Here is an 18,511-nt window from a genome sequence, read left to right on the forward strand (position 1 = left end):
CATGACTTGGTGCACAAGATTTATCAAGAAACAGTCAACAAATAAGTTCAAAACGTGTTAGTTGTAAACTGTGTCTCAAACTCCACTATAACCCTTACTAAATGTCAACACACGACATAACATGCAACTATTCTACTAACGTGCACACTGCACCCTATACCCAGATAACACTGCTCTAAACTATCCAAAACCACGCTCTGCTACCATTTGTTACGCAGTGTTTTTCGAACTGACTTTATTTTCACAAAGCTTGGCTATACATAGGCAATTTCACGTGCCGCACGATTTTCATGAACTACAAAATCCGCGAAGGGCTCAGCGTTCGCACGAATGCTCCCAGTGGTATTCCCAGCGAACATTTCATGTTCCTGGCTATAGTTCTCCAGAACATCTACAGTATATCCCAGTGTGTATATCTACAGTATGTACTACATTGTTCATATCTACAGTATATCCCAGTGTGTATATCTACAGTATGTACCACACTGTTCATATCTATAGTATGTACCAGTGTGTATATCTACAGTATGTACCACACTGTTCATATCTACAGTATATCCCAGTGTGTATATCTACAGTATGTACCACACTGTTCATATCTACAGTAGATCCCAATGTTTATGTCTACAGAATGTTACACAGTGTTCATAGCTACAGTATATCCCAGTGTATATATCTACAGTATGTAACACAGTGTTCATGGTAGACACAATTTTATGGATAACAACTTTAATACTGTAAAAAGTGTCTTGCTTGACAACGGTATAAGGATCTATACCGAAACAGCTCTTTTTTTACAGAATTAAAGAAGTTGCTTTCCATAAAATTGTGTCTACCTTGACATCCATCAACTTCAAAGTAATGCCTATCAAACAACTTAACACTGTTCATATCTACAGTATTTCCAACACTGTTCATATCTACAGTATTTCCAACAGTTTTCATATCTACAGTAGGACCCAGTGTTCATATCTACAGTATTTCCAACAATGTTTATATCTACAGTATGTACCACACTGTTCATATCTACAGTATATCCCAGTGTTCATATCTACAGTATGTACCACACTGTTCATATCTACAGTAGGACCCACACTGTTCATATCTTCAGTATGTACCACACTGTTCATATCTACAGTATATCACAGTGTTCATACCTACAGTATGTACCACACTGTTCATATCTACAGTATATCCCAGTGTTCATATCTACAGAATGTACCACACTGTTCATATCTACAGTAGGACCCAGTGTTCATATCTATAGTATTTCCAACAGTGTTTATATCTACAGTATGTACCACACTGTTCATATCTACAGTATATCACAGTGTTCATACCTACAGTAGGACCCAGTGTTCATATCTACAGTATTTCCAACAGTGTTCATATCTACAGTATTTCCAACAGTGTTTATATCTACAGTATGTACCACACTGTTCATATCTGCAGTATGTACTACATTGTTCATATCTACAGTATGTACCACACTGTTCATATCTATAGTATTTCCAACAGTGTTTATATCTACAGTATGTACCACACTGTTCATATCTACAGTATATCACAGTGTTCATATCTACAGTATGTACCACACTGTTCATATCTACAGTATGTACTACATTGTTCATATCTACAGTAGGACCCAGTGTTCATATCGACAGTATTTCCAACAGTGTTCATATCTACAGTAGGACCCAGTGTTCATATCTACAGTATATCCCACTGTTCATATCGACAGTATTTCCAACAGTGTTCATATCTACAGTAGGACCCAGTGTTCATATCTACAGTATTTCCAACAGTGTTCATATCTACAGTATTTCCAACAGTGTTTATATCTACAGTATGTACCACACTGTTCATATCTACAGTATGTACTACATTGTTCATATCTACAGTAGGACCCAGTGTTCATATCGACAGTATTTCCAACAGTGTCCATATCTACAGTAGGACCCAGTGTTCATATCTACTGTAGGACCCATATTGTTCATATCTACAGTACATCCCACTGTTCATATCTACAGTATTTCAAACAGTATTCATATCTACAGTAGGACCCAGTGTTCATATCTACAGTATGTCCAACAGTGTTTATATCTACAGTATGTACCACACCGTTCATATCTACAGTATATCCCAGTGTTCATATCTACAGTATGTACTACATTGTTCATTTCTACAGTATGCACCAGTGTTCATATCTACAGTATGTACCACACCGTTCATATCTACAGTATATCCCAGTGTTCATATCTACAGTATGTACTACATTGTTCATTTCTACAGTATGCACCAGTGTTCATATCTACAGTATGTACCACACTGTTCATATCTACAGTATATCCCACTGTTCATATCTACAGTAGGACCCACAGTGTTCATATCAACAGTATATATCTGGGTGGTTATAGTACATTGATTACACATTACAGGATCTTTCTATAGCTACATTGCTGCTTCAGTGATCACTGGTACAGTATGTGCTACAGTGTTCATAACTACACCATTGTACCACAGAATTTATACCTGTTTCTATTTTGTGTACAGGAAAGGGGCAAACATTTAATTAATCATGTTAACCATTGACTATACATTAAACTATAACAAGCTAAACCATTTTAACACATCATTCTGAATACAACAAAATCTTCATGGAAGCCACTGACTACAAAGCAACTGATATAGTCCTTTGCTCTGAACCAACCAAGTTGTTCAGTATGTTCCAAATATGGATGTCTGGCAACTCATTCTGTGCCTAAACTCTTGTTGTTTGAACAGATTGAAACACCCCTCCATGCTAAGTCCACTAAACCACACTTATTACAATAACCAACAGGGATGTGTCATAAACAGGCTCCAGCAAGTGGAGAAAATCCCCAATACTGATGCGTGGCCATACTCTCTAAACATGACAAGTGTGGAGTCCGGAATCCTCAGTCGAGAGGAGGTCCAATCAATAGGGTATCAGGCTGACCTCTGTGAAATGTTCCATGCTGTACCACTTTTTAAGGTAATGTAGGATACGGCTTTCAACAAATCCTTCTGTATTTAATATTTGATCAATATAAATCAGAAATCACGACACTAGCATTTTGACAGCCTCAGTGTCAATGTGAAAACAATAATGTTTTTACTTTTAGAGTCGGGAACTGAACGTCCTAGATGCTGACATTATAGAGTTCTGGCTTTCTTAAAAGAGTATTTTCTATTCCCAATGACAAATATCATAAATTAGAATTCTCAATTATTTTCTATTTAGGGCTGTTTTAACTGGACAGATTAAGAGATGTCTGAGAGATGTTATGAGCCATTTCTGTCAGTGTCAATGTTAAGATGATATCTTTACATATCAACAGGCTTGGTCAAATCAGACATACACAGTCAAACACAATTGTGTCAAAGTTGAAGGGACCTTCATAAATACTTCCAGTTATCCGAGGTTTGACACAACCCCAAAATAACTTGGAACACATCTATTGAATGACATGAAGAATAATTAAATCAAAACATATACGACAAACAATCAATTAGAAAAATGAAATAAATGACCAACATTACTTGGATTATTCACCATTATTGGCAATAATGGCACTGTAATTGAATCAATTAACATACCAAATATGTAAACATTTATGTATTGTTAAAAGTATAAAATACATACATGTTAAATAACATAACAGCTCACACATTCAACTTCTGCATGACAAGCTTATATAAAACTTAACACAAAGATTACACGAAATAGGAGTCATATCAACACATCTGTGTCAGTCTGACGAATAATTATCTCAATCGATTTTACTGTTACTTTAAATTTTTTAGGTGTAGGAACATCTGATCCAGTTATACTCCTGGTAAAACCAGGCCCTTCACTAGATTGCTGTAATGTTGCTAACCGTACCGATCTGTCTATCCGTCATTTTATAACACCAGTAAAACAAACACACTACCAAATCCTAATCCATGACACATTCCACAATTTGTAATCACAAGATAAACAAGTGACACACATCACATTCTGTGCTTGGTGTGGATCAAATGGCCTGTTAATCCCTGATAGACACATCAGTTGAACGTTTCTTGGAAGTCAGGTGTGACTGAGTGTAAGATAGTAAGCACTTTGACACATTTGACTCAAAGCAGTGGAGATTTCTGGCTTGTTAAGTCTTGTTAATTCAACCATGATGAACAATGAGTCGTGCCGAGATCGTCTTATCAGAGTATATTTGTGTTGGAAGTACATGCATGTATTTGGGGCTGGAAATTAACTTTGAGACATCGGTAACTTTGACACATCAGATTTGACAAATCGGAGGTTAAATAATGATGAATAAAGAAGGAATACACAAGGACCAAACTTTTACTTGGAGACAACTGTAAGTCTGACACATCAAAGTTCGACACAACAGTGCTTGACTACTTCCGTAAACCAAGCTGGGTTTGGAGTGTGCATATGGAGTTTTGACATAAGTGGACTAAATTATACCTAGGTGCTATAAAATAACACACCATCAAGTTCTTATATCTCACCAGAATCTTTACATATGTATAATTTCAGGCATAAAGTAAGGCAAGTATGACTGTTACAATAGTTAAAAATGATTTCATATGGTTTTATACTATATAGATTTATGCTATGGAAATATCAAAAGTGCCTACAAAGCTAATCCTAAAGTCCCACTTGGCTGGTGTGATCACAACTTTGTTCACTTTTTACCTTCTCACATACAGAAACTGAAGAGAACCAGAATGTTTAGGATGTTTTCTTTGATAACTTAGACTATTGTTGTAATCTTATTCATGTCATTACTAATTACATTATTTTCTTTGTTGATGCCACATTCCAAGGAAACAAATTAAAATACAACAAGCTATGAGTAACTAAAGAACTTAAGCATATTCTAAATAACAAATAGAATACTGTACCTCTATTACATCAGTGCCAAATATCCTATGTTTCAGCTGTTATAACACCACAAAATCTTCAGATTTTCAACAGAAATCGAACAATAGTTATTCTAAGAAGACTGACCTCTATTACATCTAGGCAATAAATCCTGTATTTTAGCTTCAATCACAATAACTAAAATTTTCAGATTTTCAACAGATGTTCTCGTCACTGTCAATTACACACACAACTAGTTGTCGCCAAGTAGTCTCATAGCTACCCAAGCCATGATGTCAACATCACTTTTTTCCCCTCATCTACTACCAGAGGTAGGTGAATTGAGGAGGTTGGAGGGAGTACTTCGGATGTGATAGAGGTAGTATTCTTAGAATTATTAACAATGATAACTATTGTTCGATAATTCTTACGAAATCTCTACCTCTATTACATCTCTGGCAGAATATACCAGAGGACCCAGTGGGATCTGCCTCCAATAACTCCCTGTGTTATTGACAGCAATCCTCTTCAGGAAACCATTATTTACTGATTCTAATCCTACTTGAGATAATTTTCCTCTGAAATTCCCCCTGAGGACTTAAAAATCAGAAATATGTCAAAAATGAGCCAAATATGTGATATTTTCAATAGATTTACCGTTTTATTTGCTGATCTTGATCATAATGATGATGTCATTTCCAATCTATTTCTGCTTAATGACGTCATTTTTTGTTAAATTTTGATTTGTGACCCTAATACCTGTGATGACACCACTTCCGGTTATGACGTCACTTCCGGTATGTCACTTCCTCTTTTCTAGATAATGACGTCTCTCTAGGTCTATTTCTATCCAAAGACGTCATTTCCTTAATAGATGGACCATGCCCTGCTATTTCCAGTGCTGATGTCACTTCCGGTAGTATTCTCGCTTCCGGTAATGATGTCACTTCTGGTCTAATGGAGACAGCTTATATTCAAGGTGCTTCTAATCCATCCTACACCTAATAGACAGAGTAATCAAGGGTGTACTCACCCTGTGATGCTGCTGGTGTCAGATCCTCGCAAGTCATGCAAGTAAAAGCTGGTGAAGGTGATTTGTGACAGCTAGAAACTACTTGTTCTAATAAGACTGATGTCCATGAAGTGAGACTAGTGGCTCGGGCTCTGATTTCTTGAGCTTAGTAGGCTACGAGACGTGGCATAGAATTCTGAGCCTGTGTATAACTTGATGAACTGCCTTGGTGATATCCTTGTTGGAATTAGTCTTACAAGATAAGAAGAGTTTGCTTTGATGGTGTCTATGTGGTCTGTAGCCGTGAGATAGAACTTGAGAGCTCTGATGGGACATAAGAGTCTGTTTGGGTGATCCACTGTTGGTCCTAATGCAGGAATTGTATAGTGTCTATTGCCCAATGGCCCCATCATGGTAGATTGATTCTTGGCTACGAAGTCTTGAAGTGACCTTAGAGTTATAGAGGTCCAATGTTGATCACGACTAGAATAGCCTAAGGCATGTCATTCTGAAACTCTGAAATTCCTAGCCATGGCAAGGAGGAAAGACGTTTTCCTGGCTTTTTGGAGTAGGGTAGCTTTAGCCATGGGCTAATAAGGTTCTGTTAACAATGGGGGAGGTTGGGTAGCCTAGTGGTTAAAGCGTTCGCTCATCAGCCAATGACCCGGGTTCAATTCCCGACATGGGTACAATGTGTGAAGCCCATTTCTGGTGTCCCCAGCAGTGATAATGCTGGAATATTGCTAAAAGCAGCGTAAAATTATACTCACTCACTCTGTTAACAATGCCAATAGTACCACAGATAGATTCCACTTGGGGAAGATACAAGGTGTTCAAACATCGTCTAGTAGAAAGGATCTCATTAGTCTGTTTAGAATGGGATGGTTTTCGATTGATAATCTGTCATGTTGAAGTACAGAATGAAGGGCTGATCTATAACCTTCTATCGTCCCATGTCAGAATTTTTTGTCTTGACGAAGATGTAGTAGAAAATCCGCTACCGCTCAGAGTTTCCGGATGTCTGCATCAAGCAGTTATATGTAGGCTGGGTAGATTGTCTGGGGAAATGCTGGACTTGGGTTGTCGTAGCAGATTATGACGAAGAGCTAACTGGATAGGTTCCTTCATTAGTAGTCTTAGAAGTCAGGGGAACCATGCCCTGCTGGGACAAAATTGGAGAATCAGTATTATTATGCAATCCGTCTGCTCCACCTTGTGGATGACTTTGTCTAGGAGAAACCATGGTGGGAATGCGTAAGCAAATAGATTTGTCCAATCCATCGATAGTATGTCAATCTGGTGAGCTCTTGGGTCATGTACTAAACTGACATAAACCGGAAGTTGGTTGTTCTGGGAAGTGACAAATAGATCCAAATGTGGTGTCCCATAACTTGGTTATCCAGGCGAAAACCTGTGGATGTAAAGTCCATTCAGTTGCCACTATTTTACCCTGGCAAAAGAGGCTGTTGGCCAGTATGTTCAGTTTCCAGGGAATATGTCTCCCTTCCATCCAGCAGTTGAAGGAGTCTGCCAAGGCAAACAATCGTGTAGTCTCTGTCATCAGGGAGCTGGATCTGATTCCTCCCTGCTTCTGAATATAGGCCACTACTGTGGTCTTGTCTGTGGCTATGAGAATGGATGATTGGTAAAGATGTATCTTCCATTCCAGGATGGCGTAATAGATGGCCTTCATTTCCCTGCAGTTGATATGAAGGTTCTTCTCTTCTGTGTTCCATGATCCCTGTACTGTGAGGTCTTCCATATGGGCTAAACATCCCGAATCTGACGCGTTTGTGAATAGATGGTGTTCTGGGGTCGGATAAGTCAGAGGGATGCCGCTCATAACATGGTCTCTATTGGCCGTAAGATTGTATAAAGTTGATCCATGTCTGTAGAGGATCAGCCTTCCTCTTCAGGTCATATCCTGTAGGGATGTTAGTTGCCTAGAAGAGACATCCACCACCTTAGAGACTTGCGGGGTTGACTTCATAGGGATTGAATAATTTTGATAGTCTTGTTGAATCGATCCTCTGGTGGGCATAGATATCCCTTGTCTAGCTGGAATCTTGCTCCGATGTATATGATGTCTTGAACCGGAGTAGTCACAGACTTGGAAGGATTGAACAGGAAGCCTAGGTAGGTCATCAGTTGGACCAAGAACATCAGGTTCTGATGAAGTTGAGCTTTCTCTTGGTTTGCCGCTAGGAAATCGTCAAGGTAACCATGAATTTGAACTAGCTGGGTGTGAGCTAACTTGATGGCTGGCGCTGTAATCCTGATGAATAGCCAAGGGATTATGGCTATCCTGAATGGTAGAACTTGAAATTTGTAGCATCGGCCATTGATAGCGAAGCGTAGACATTTCCATGAGGATAGGCATCTTGTAAATCTAGACTGATAAGCGAGTCTCCTGTCTTCAACGTCGACCGTAACTTCTGTATAGATTCCATCGGGAACTTTGGTGGCGGTACCCGATATCTTTTGTCTTTAGGTCGATAATCATCCTCATTTCAGTTGTATTCTTCTTCGGGACTAAGGAGACTGGAGAATAAAATCCCTTGTTGTTGTTGGTCTCCATTAGTCTCCGAATGGCTCTCTTCTTGACGGCCAAATCTGCTGTCACTTACAAGGCTCCGACTAGATGAAATCTTCGTCCGACAGTGCTTGTCTTAAGGATAGGAAGCTTCCTAAAATGTAGCTTGTACCCTTGAATCACGACGTCTAGAATCCAGTGGTCGGGCGTAACTTGCTTCCAATTTTCGGTGTTTGACAGAAGGCGCCCCCCATCTGGTCCCAGAGTCGGCATTAAATTGAAGAAGGTAGCCGTAAATCGCAGTCGATAGACATTACCAGGTCGAAAGGGTCTGTAACGTCAGAGGGGGGGGCATGGAAGTTAGAACCTGCGCTTGCCTCGTGCCTCTAGATCTTTCATGGCAATTGTATCCTTGTTTCTTGTAGTCTGGCTGGCGAAAAGAATCCTGAGAAGATTGTCGCTTGTCGCACTCCCGACTCGGAAGGTATGGTGAGGTGAGGTGAAATGGGGGTTAACGTCGCGTCCGAGACTATTGCACTTATATGGCGACGTGCATGTACGTGTGTGTGTTTGTGTGGCTGCTTGTACTAGTCCGGACTGATGCCGATATATAGTGCTAGCTCACTGAGATACCATGCCGCAGTTTAACATGAATACCTCACTCAGACACAGTATACTGACTCCAAGCCAACCAGTCCTTGTTTTAGCCCCTTGATGCCGAGCGCCAGACAGGGTAACAACAAGTACCATCTTTTAACGGCTTTTGGTTTGACGCGGTCGGGGATCGAACCCCGGACCTTCCACTCTCCGGGCAGACGCTCTACCACTAGACCACGGAGGCGGTCCTTGGAAGGTATGAATCCTTCCCGGAGGGGACAAACTTCTTCTCAGGTGGCTGTTTGGAAGATGAAGATTTGTAGTCCCAGGAACGCTTCTGAGGATGGGATGATCCATGGGTTTCAGCAGCTAAGTTGATAATTAAAGGTTGGAATCATTCTGCAGTGTCTTGTCTCATCTATCATGTGTCCCAATTTTCCATTGAATGTTGTGGTAACTGATATAGGTTGTGTTGTTATCAACCTTTTAATCTGGTTAGAAACAGCTCTGGATCGTATCTGGGCTAAAAGAATCTGTAGCCAAAGGAGTTGTGAAGACATCCAGACTTGGGAGGAGAGTAAGTCTTCATGCATCCTGACAATAGTATCTAGAAGGCTATGAATTGATCAGTCCTAATAGTCATGGGCGTGTCTCCGGTTATTCCTTCCTAGGATGGCTATGATGGTGGAATGATGTGTCTGAATCCGGAGACAAACCAGCGTAACTGGGCCAAGGTAATGTCTGATGGATGTGTTGAGACAATATTCTGTTATCTGGAGTGGCACATTCTGTGTCACAGGAGGAGTACAGGCATAAAATGGTAGAGTTCTTCTATTAACTCTATGAAGGTGTAACCTTCTGTGTAGTCACGCTGGGGTGAGTGATCAGCCTGATCTTTGCACTACACTTCCGCCTTTGAATGACCTTGGTAACTCCTGCGGGGGATGGGTAATCACAGTACTCATCATCTACCCCATGGGGTTCATTGTCCTCCAGTGTCCATGATTCCAGTATAATTAGTGCAGCTTGCGATGGTCTGTGAATAATGGTAGCCGTGCAGTGGCTTTCTTCTCAGGCGGCTTACTGGTAGGTAGAATGGACTGGACAGTCCCATGTTGTCTGTGCGGGAGCTGCCTTTTGATGAAGATCATACGGTAAGCCAAGTAGCTGAGGGGGTGGCATGGAGTCCGTGGTGTAGCCGTACCGTGCTGGCTGGCTGGATGATTGGTCCGTCGGCTGGGTAGATGTGGGCGGCTCGACCATGGAGTCTGGCGACAACCGCGTGGTGTCTTAATGGCTGGCTGGCTGGCCGGCTTGTCCGTCGGCTGGGTTGCCACGAAAGGCAGGCCCATGGAGTCTGTGTAACCACCGTATGGTGTCTTAAGCTGGCTAGACGGCTGTCTGAGCGGCTTGCTGGATGGCTTGGTTGCAGTGGAAGGCTGGTAGATACCGTGTGGCTACTATACGGTATTGTCTCATGGTATATAAAAGTCCGCTGGCTTATACCCGGCTGATCGATTGGCTGGTCGGCTGGGTGATCAGCTGGCTGGCTGTACGGTTCAGCTGGCTGGTCATCTGAATAAGGGCCTACGGTCGTGTATGAAGAATGGACAGATGGCATTCCACTCTGTGATCTCGTGACCAGGGAATTCTTCTTTGCCAGAGCCATCTCCTTGATCGTTGCCTTTTTCTTCGTCCAGCACTGAGAGCTTCGTCTCGAACATGCTGTTCATCATCTCCTGTTGTTGCTGGAACAGTTGATGAATAAGACTCATAGAAAGTACAGGAGATGACGGGTTATCTGGAGAGGGAGACACTGGGGTGGAAGCTGATTTCTCAGCTGTGATGTTTTCCACCTTCTTCTTAGCGGCCTCCCGTCTCTTGGCCTTGCTTGTAGTCTCAGCCATCTTGGAGAAGATCTTATCTGATGTGTTGATGCACTTCTCATATCTTTTCTCCTTGTTACAAGAAATGCCTCTGCACCTTGTGCAGCTTTCATGAGGATCTCCCGTGACCATGAAACGGCCACACTTCTTGCACCCAGGCATTAAGGGAGACTGCATGCTGTCCTTACAAAGAGCACCAAACACTAGCCATATAAATTAATGTATACTTATATGTCTGTTATTATAGAAAACTATAAGAATAATCTTAGTTTAATATGATTTACCACCAAGTGCTAGGTCATTACCACTATACTGAACCACAAAAGAATTGTCACCATGGTTAGATATATGAGAAACCTTGTTTGTCCAAACACTGTAAACATACTTTGAGACATATTAAAAAGATGAAACTTGGCAAAACTGATCATCAAGGTTGAAATTAAAGTGTCAAATGTTCTTACAGTGAAACACAACACTATTCTCTGAGAAATTGGCATCACAAGTCAGTATCTCGTGTGTCCGCTATGTGCATTGATCACTGCCGTGTAATGTCATTACATGGAATGGATGAGGTGGTTGATGAAGGCCATGGGCACTTGAGCCCACACTCTGAGGAACGCCTTATGCAGTTCAGCTGCAGTTGTCGGCCTTTGTTAGACGTCATTCAGCTGTCTTTGAATCTCGTTCCACAGGTGCTCAATGGGGTTTATATCGGGAACTCTTTTGATAATGATGAAACCAATTTCGCAACAGAAATATTAGATTCCCCAATCTCAAAAGAAGAAATTAAATCTGCTATTCAAAATCTGAAAAACTTGATAAGCCCTGGATTTGATAGACTTATAACAGAATTCTTTAAATACTCTCTTGATAATACCCTGTTGTATTTGGTAATATTATTTAATACAATAATGGATACCTCTTACTTTCCAAAAAGGTTGGACACTTCAAAAAAGGCTCAGCGACAGATGTTGAAAATTATAGGGGGATTATACATACCAGTATATTCAGTAAGATATTTCTTAGCATTATTAATAAACGCTTGGTATTGTGGTTAGAAACACTTGATAAGATTGAGGAAGAGCAATCAGGTTTACGACAAGGTTACTCAACCACTGATAATATGTTTATCCTCCAGGCTCTTATAGATAGGTATATTCAACATAAACGTGGAAAATTGTACGCTATATTTGTAGACTTTTCTCAAGCATTCAATTCAGTCTGTAGAGATAAGTTATGGTATCTATTTAATTCGCATGGTGTCAGTAATAAAATGGGTAAATTGTTATGTGGTATTTATAAGTAAGTTAAATCATGTGTTAAACAAAACGGCAGGTATTCAGATTCTTTTATATGTCATACTGGTGTACGCCAAGGATGTGTATTAAGCCCTTTTTTGTTCTGTTTTTTTATTAATGTACTTGCAGCCCAAATCAAAAGAAATTATGATGATGGTATACAATTACATCCTGAACTTATAAAAATATTTATGTTACTATTTGCAGATGATACAATCATGTTCTCAAGCAGTGTTCTCACTGGCTTTTGAAACTGCCAGTCCTGGTGGACTGGCAACTCTAAAAATTACCAGTCCCCCCTAATTTTTGCCAGTCCCACCTTTAAAAAAACGTATGAAAATTATTTGGTTTTAATTCTTTCAACATCATGTTCAGTGCAAAGATGTCATCTCTGAAGTAACTTCGTCAGATCTATATGTCATTCACATAAACTTCAGTCACAAATTTCTCTTCTCATCAATACTAGTATCTTAAGACAAAGTTGCTACAAATGGATATTTAACCTAGAAATAGACAAGGGGAAGCCCTGATGGTAACAGACAAGCTGAAATGTTCTTATATGAATATCACAGATGTTCTGTTCAACAACAAAGATTTATAAGGTACTTTATTTGCTGGTCCACAGGGACTGGCAGTCCAATGAATTACCGGTCCAAGCCTATAATTTTACCAGGAAAAAACTGGTAATTACCGGTAAATGGGAACGCTGTCTCAAGTACTATAAAAGATTTACAAACTTTGATAAATCAGCTAGAATTGTACTGTGATACGTAGAAACTTAATGTTAATCTAGATAAGACAAAAATTGTTGTATTTAGCAAAGGAAAAACGCTGTCAAAAAACGAAAAGTGGTACTTTCGGGGACAATTACTTCAAACTGAAACCTCATATAAATATCGTCTGTGACCTGCATCACTTCGGGCTTTCCTCCCACATTAAGCTGACATGCCGCGATATAACTGGAATACTGTTAAAAGCGGCGTTAAACCCAACTCACTCACTCACTCACATAAATATCTTGGTGTAATACTTTCAAGTAAAGTATCATGGAACCGACATATGTGTAATGCAGCAATCCAAGCTAAAAAGATGTTTTGGGGAAGTTTACAAACGTTTGAACATTTTAGCGAGTGTGCTTATAAATCTTTCTTCAAAAATTTTGACACAAAAATAGCTCCTATTCTTTCCTATGGTTCAGAAATATTGGGTTTTGCAGAGGCTAAAGAAATTGAATCCGTACATTTATACACATGCAAAAGATTTCTTGGTGTTAAACACAGTACTTCTAACGTAATGGTTTATGGTGAATGTGGTCGCATGCCCTTGTATATATATCACTACTTAAAAATCAATGTTAAATGTCTACTGTATAAATGTGGGTATGGTTACATCTGGGACAACCAATGTTTCGTAGAGAATCATGCCATGTTCATATCAAAAATGAGGCAGACACTTTTTGGCATGTACTTTCAAACATGGAGATCTACTGTAGATGTGAATATTATAGATATTTTAAAATGCAAATTTGCGCAGAAAAATATTTAACTGATGTAAACATACTGAACCAAATTAAAAACTTCACAATCCTAACATTTTAACATTTTGACCAGTTATCATTGTGGGCCCTTATTGTGTATTTAAACAGTAATGGCCACAGATTGTCTTCAGATAACACACATTTTTGGGCAGGTGAATCGATCAAACTCATGTGCACAGCACTATAGTGGCAAAAGTGTTTTTTCACGTGCAACTGGTCACGTGGCCATAATACCGCACGTGTTTTCAGCCATACTCTTAAGCAGTCATCAACAAAAAAAAGAAAAACACAAGTTAACAAAAGTCTTTACGGCCATTTGTCATGCCAGGCCTTTCAAATGTGCAACTTGAACGTGCCATCGGCATGTTGCAGACGGGAACGTCCGTAGCTGTAGTCGCAAGGACAATGGGTTGTAGTCGACGGACTGTTTATGATTTACAGACGCGTCTACAGCAAACGGGTACCACCCCTGATCACCCTCGGCCAGGTCGACCACGTGTGACATCACATGCAGAGGATCGTCAGATTGTCTTACGTCACCTCCGTAACCGATTTTTGACGGTTACATCAACCAGAAATGAACTGTTTAGGGGTAGACTAAGTCGCAAACTGTTCGAAACCATCTGAGAACTACTCACCTTCAAGCCACTTACGATGGACTCAGAGGAATTGGAATCAAGTCGTCTTCAGTGATGAATTCCGATTTAATCTTCGATTTGCTCATGGTAGGGCGAGGTTGTGGAGGCGCTGTCATGAACGTTGCGCCCAGTGTTGTGTACAGGAAGTTGACAGATTTCGAGGCGGAAGTGTCATGGTGTGAGGAGCTTTCTGTGGCAATGCACGTTCCAGGCCTCTTGTCATCCGTGGCAACCTCAACGCTGCTGCTTACCGCAACCAGGTACTGGCACCAGAACTTCTGCCTTTTATGGCAGCACATGGACCCGGTTTGATCTTCCAACACAAAAATGCCAGACCCCACACAGCAATTTTGACAAGGAATTTCCTTCAGAATGCTGGAGTCAACGTCATGGACTGGCCGTCAAGGTCTCCCGACCTCAATCCCATCGAACACACCTGGGATGCTCTTGGCAGAAGTCTGAGCACTCTCCAGAACCAACCACAGAACTTGCAAGATCTTGGCACCATTTTGCAGCAACAATGGTGTCGTCTTCCCAATCATGTGTTCACAAGCATCACAAGGTCCATGCAGAGGCGTTGTGTGGCAGTTGTCAAGGCACATGGTGGCCATACACGCTACTGAACTTGTGTGCCATCAGATTCTCGTGCTTGGGACTTATGATTTAAACTGTTGATGTTATTACCGAATACCGTAGGTGCTTGGAACAAATTATGGTTACCACCGTTAATTAAAATCCTTCTTTGGACATTTATGATAAAAAATTACCTTCTCTGATAAATTTGTCCATTGTATATCATAAATGGGATTACTTTTAAAAATCTGAAGTTTTTAATTTGACTCAGTATATAAGAAAATGTAGAATATCATTAACACAATTTAGATGCAGCTCACACAGGTTAATGGTTGAAGTTGGCAGGCACAAAAAAATACCCAAATGTTTAAGATTATATAGACAATGTTCTTTAAATGTTGTCGAAGATGAATTTCATTTTCTACTTGTATGTTGTAAATATGATAATTTAAGGAAAAAATATATTGAACAAAAATACTATGTACATCCAAATAAATACAATTTTATCTCTTTGATATCACATGTGAGCAAAACAGCTATACAAAATCTATCACTCTTTATATATCATGCCATGTTATTAAGAAATGAATCCTTGTAATATTTCTAACCGCTTCCACATTGTCATGTATTCTGTACTATTGGCCTGTGGCCTTACAGTTATATATGAATAAACTGATTGACATCGGGACTGAGGGCAGGCCACTGCATGATTCTGATGCCATTCTGCTGGAGGAAGTCTCTTGTTGCTCTCACAGAGTGGGCACGGGCGTTTTCATCCTGAAACTCATGGTTGCGGCGACGTGCCAAATGAGGTATGGCATGTGGTCTCAAGACTTGATCAATGTACTAAGCTACTGTGACACCACTGCCTCTCCCTGGACCGATGTTCTGGAAGACCACAGGGCCGACCTCTGTGCAAGACAAATTCCACCCCACACCATGACAACACAAGCATCCGAATAACGTTCCCCACGGCATCACCAGACTCTCTCTCTTCCAATTACTGTTGAGATACAGTAACGGCTTTCAACTGAGAAGAGGACTCTTCTCCACTGCTGGTGACGCCAATGCTGGTGCTGTGTTGCCCACTGATGACGGTCATGGCAATGACGTGGTGTCAGGATGGATCATCGGTGTGGCCTGTGACAGTGGAGGTGTCTGTTCGTCAATCGTCGACGCACAGTGTCCGCACTTATGTGTCAATGGCGTGTCCCCATGGTCTGTCGAGCAGTTTCCGCAGCAGTAACAAAGCAATCTTGAAGATGCTGTCGCACAATCTGACGATCCTGATGTCGGGTGGTGTCCCTTGGTCTTCCACTACGTGGTCGGTCATCTGTAGTGTTGGTGGTCTGGTACCGTTGTTGGAGCCTGTATATGGTCCTTACGTGGACTTGAAATGCATTGGCTACTTACTGGGCGGTTTATCCAGCTTGCAATCGTCCAAGGGCTTGGTGTTGCTGATTTCTTGTCAATCTTGTCATGTGGTAGCAATTCAATAAGGAATGAATGTTATCCGATCTGGGTAGATTTTTATAGCGCAAGAAATGGGGGAACGCATGTGTATTTCAATTTGCACGGAACTCACATGAATCAGGTTACCATGGCCATTGCCGTGATGCGTTTGGGCGATCGGTTTTATTGTCATCTGCTTTGTTTTCTATCATTAAATTTCAATTTTCCGGACAAGGTAATGTTAAATTTTAGAAACTTTGACAAAAATTACCCAGATATTTAAATAACTTTTCTTGCAATGTTACTTGGGGATGTTTCTTTTGCGGTTCAGTATATGTTTACAAAGCCATTCCAGTAGTTTCTAATAAGAGTTTGTTTAAATTTCTTACAGCTTGATTAATATCATATTTACACTATAATGAGATGAAGGGATTTCCTTAGCACAGCTCTATGAACAGCAGAGTAAAACAAACAGGATTTGCCAGGCTTGAAGGGAAAAAACACTATTTCTATAGAAACAGATAAGCAACCCAAACATCTTCTTGTTTGTTTGTTTGTTTGTTTGTTTGTTTGTTTTATGCCTCTATCATGATATAACATTCATACTTAGTTTTCCTATAATAATTAGATCCACATGAAGTGCTTTTATGAGTTATCATAGTGTAATATTTAAACAACATTTCATATAATTATAGTTTAGCAAGTAATACATATCATCAAGTAAAATGCATATACAAAATATCAGTAATTTCAGTCATAGCTTTGTAGATAGATGCTAGCCTAAGGTAATGGGAGCGCATCTCCTAGACATACTATTCAATAAGACAAAAGTTATGTCTACATAGTTTAATAGATTTAAAGCTCTCAGATAAATACTTGCCTAAGGTATCAAGATCCCATCTCCCAGACATGATATCCAATAAGACAAAAGATATGTCTCCATAGTCTTATAGATTACCTTGAACTCTTTTATTTAAGTAAATCTGTCATCACCTATATTAGAATAACATTCAGCAATTACTTCCATTTAGACTCACAAGGATTAGCCCCCATACAAGCTCCTCTATAGTGATACCATAATCTCTTTCCAAGCACCCAGTAAATATGTCAACAAGATTAGTGCCAGTCCAATAGAACTAACAGGATTAAGTATTCACCTCTGTCTAGCCATTCATTTACCATAGGACACAACCCATCGTGTATCAACCAATCGTATTCCTTTTTATTGTTCTAGTTTTTTGTAAAAACATACAGATGCAAAATGTTAGGCAGAAGGGGTTTGACGCTCTAACCAAGCAGATCTCTCTCCCACAGCCCAGAGGATTGTACCGACTCTCTGTGGCACCCTCAGCTATATTCTAAGATATTGTAAATTGTTCATTGTTAATTGTTCTTGTAAATAAAATTGTGATTAGTCTCCTGTGACTCCGGCTCTTTGCTGACTAATTCCCCCCAGAAAACCAGCATGACATTTGGAAGGTTTTGTTCATCCGAACAGAACCATAATACCTCACTAGGCAAAATTCCAGCTATACGACGGCGGTCTGTAAATAATCCAGTTATAGGCATCATGAGCATCAATCCATGCAATTGGGATATGATGACATGTATCAAATCAAGACAGTGAGTCTGGCTACCCAATCACGTTAGTCGCCTCTTCACAGGTAAACACCTTCGTGATGTTGGTAATCTAACACTTTAATATGCCTTCATAAATAATTTGAAATCTCTCAGTGCAAATCCTTTGTCATACATTTCATTTATTTTCTGTTAAATCTCATGGATGAATAGGGTCATCCGAAGTAGATCTATGAGATCTTGGGGGGGAAAACCTTAGACATTCTCCACTTTACTTCAATAGCCAAACAAGACATTTTTAGCAAATTATATAATCATAAACATATTTCATAGAGCACCTTTTCATTCATAGTTCTATTTTTGACTGTGTGCATTTTTTATTCCCAGAAAAGGGGAGAGACTGCATCATGTGTGGCAACTGAGACAAGTGAAGATTGTTGTTCACAAGACAGGTTTTCCCAGCCACAAGTTGCCTTTGAGAAGGCACAGGAGATCTGGGAGTACTCTCTTACCTCC

The 18,511-nt window shown here is 40.1% G+C and overlaps 1 protein-coding gene across 2 annotated transcripts in view; it reads right to left on the minus strand.

The window, feature by feature from the left end:
- The window catches only part of LOC139447548 (RCC1 and BTB domain-containing protein 1-like), a 197,052-nt gene that overhangs the window by 6,954 nt on the left and 171,587 nt on the right, over nt 1–18,511 (minus strand). The window lies entirely within an intron of this gene.

Source organism: Haliotis cracherodii, unplaced genomic scaffold (genome assembly GCF_022045235.1).
Source record: "Haliotis cracherodii isolate W230 unplaced genomic scaffold, xgHalCrac1.p SCAF_7, whole genome shotgun sequence".
NCBI classification, from domain to species: domain Eukaryota; kingdom Metazoa; phylum Mollusca; class Gastropoda; order Lepetellida; family Haliotidae; genus Haliotis; species Haliotis cracherodii.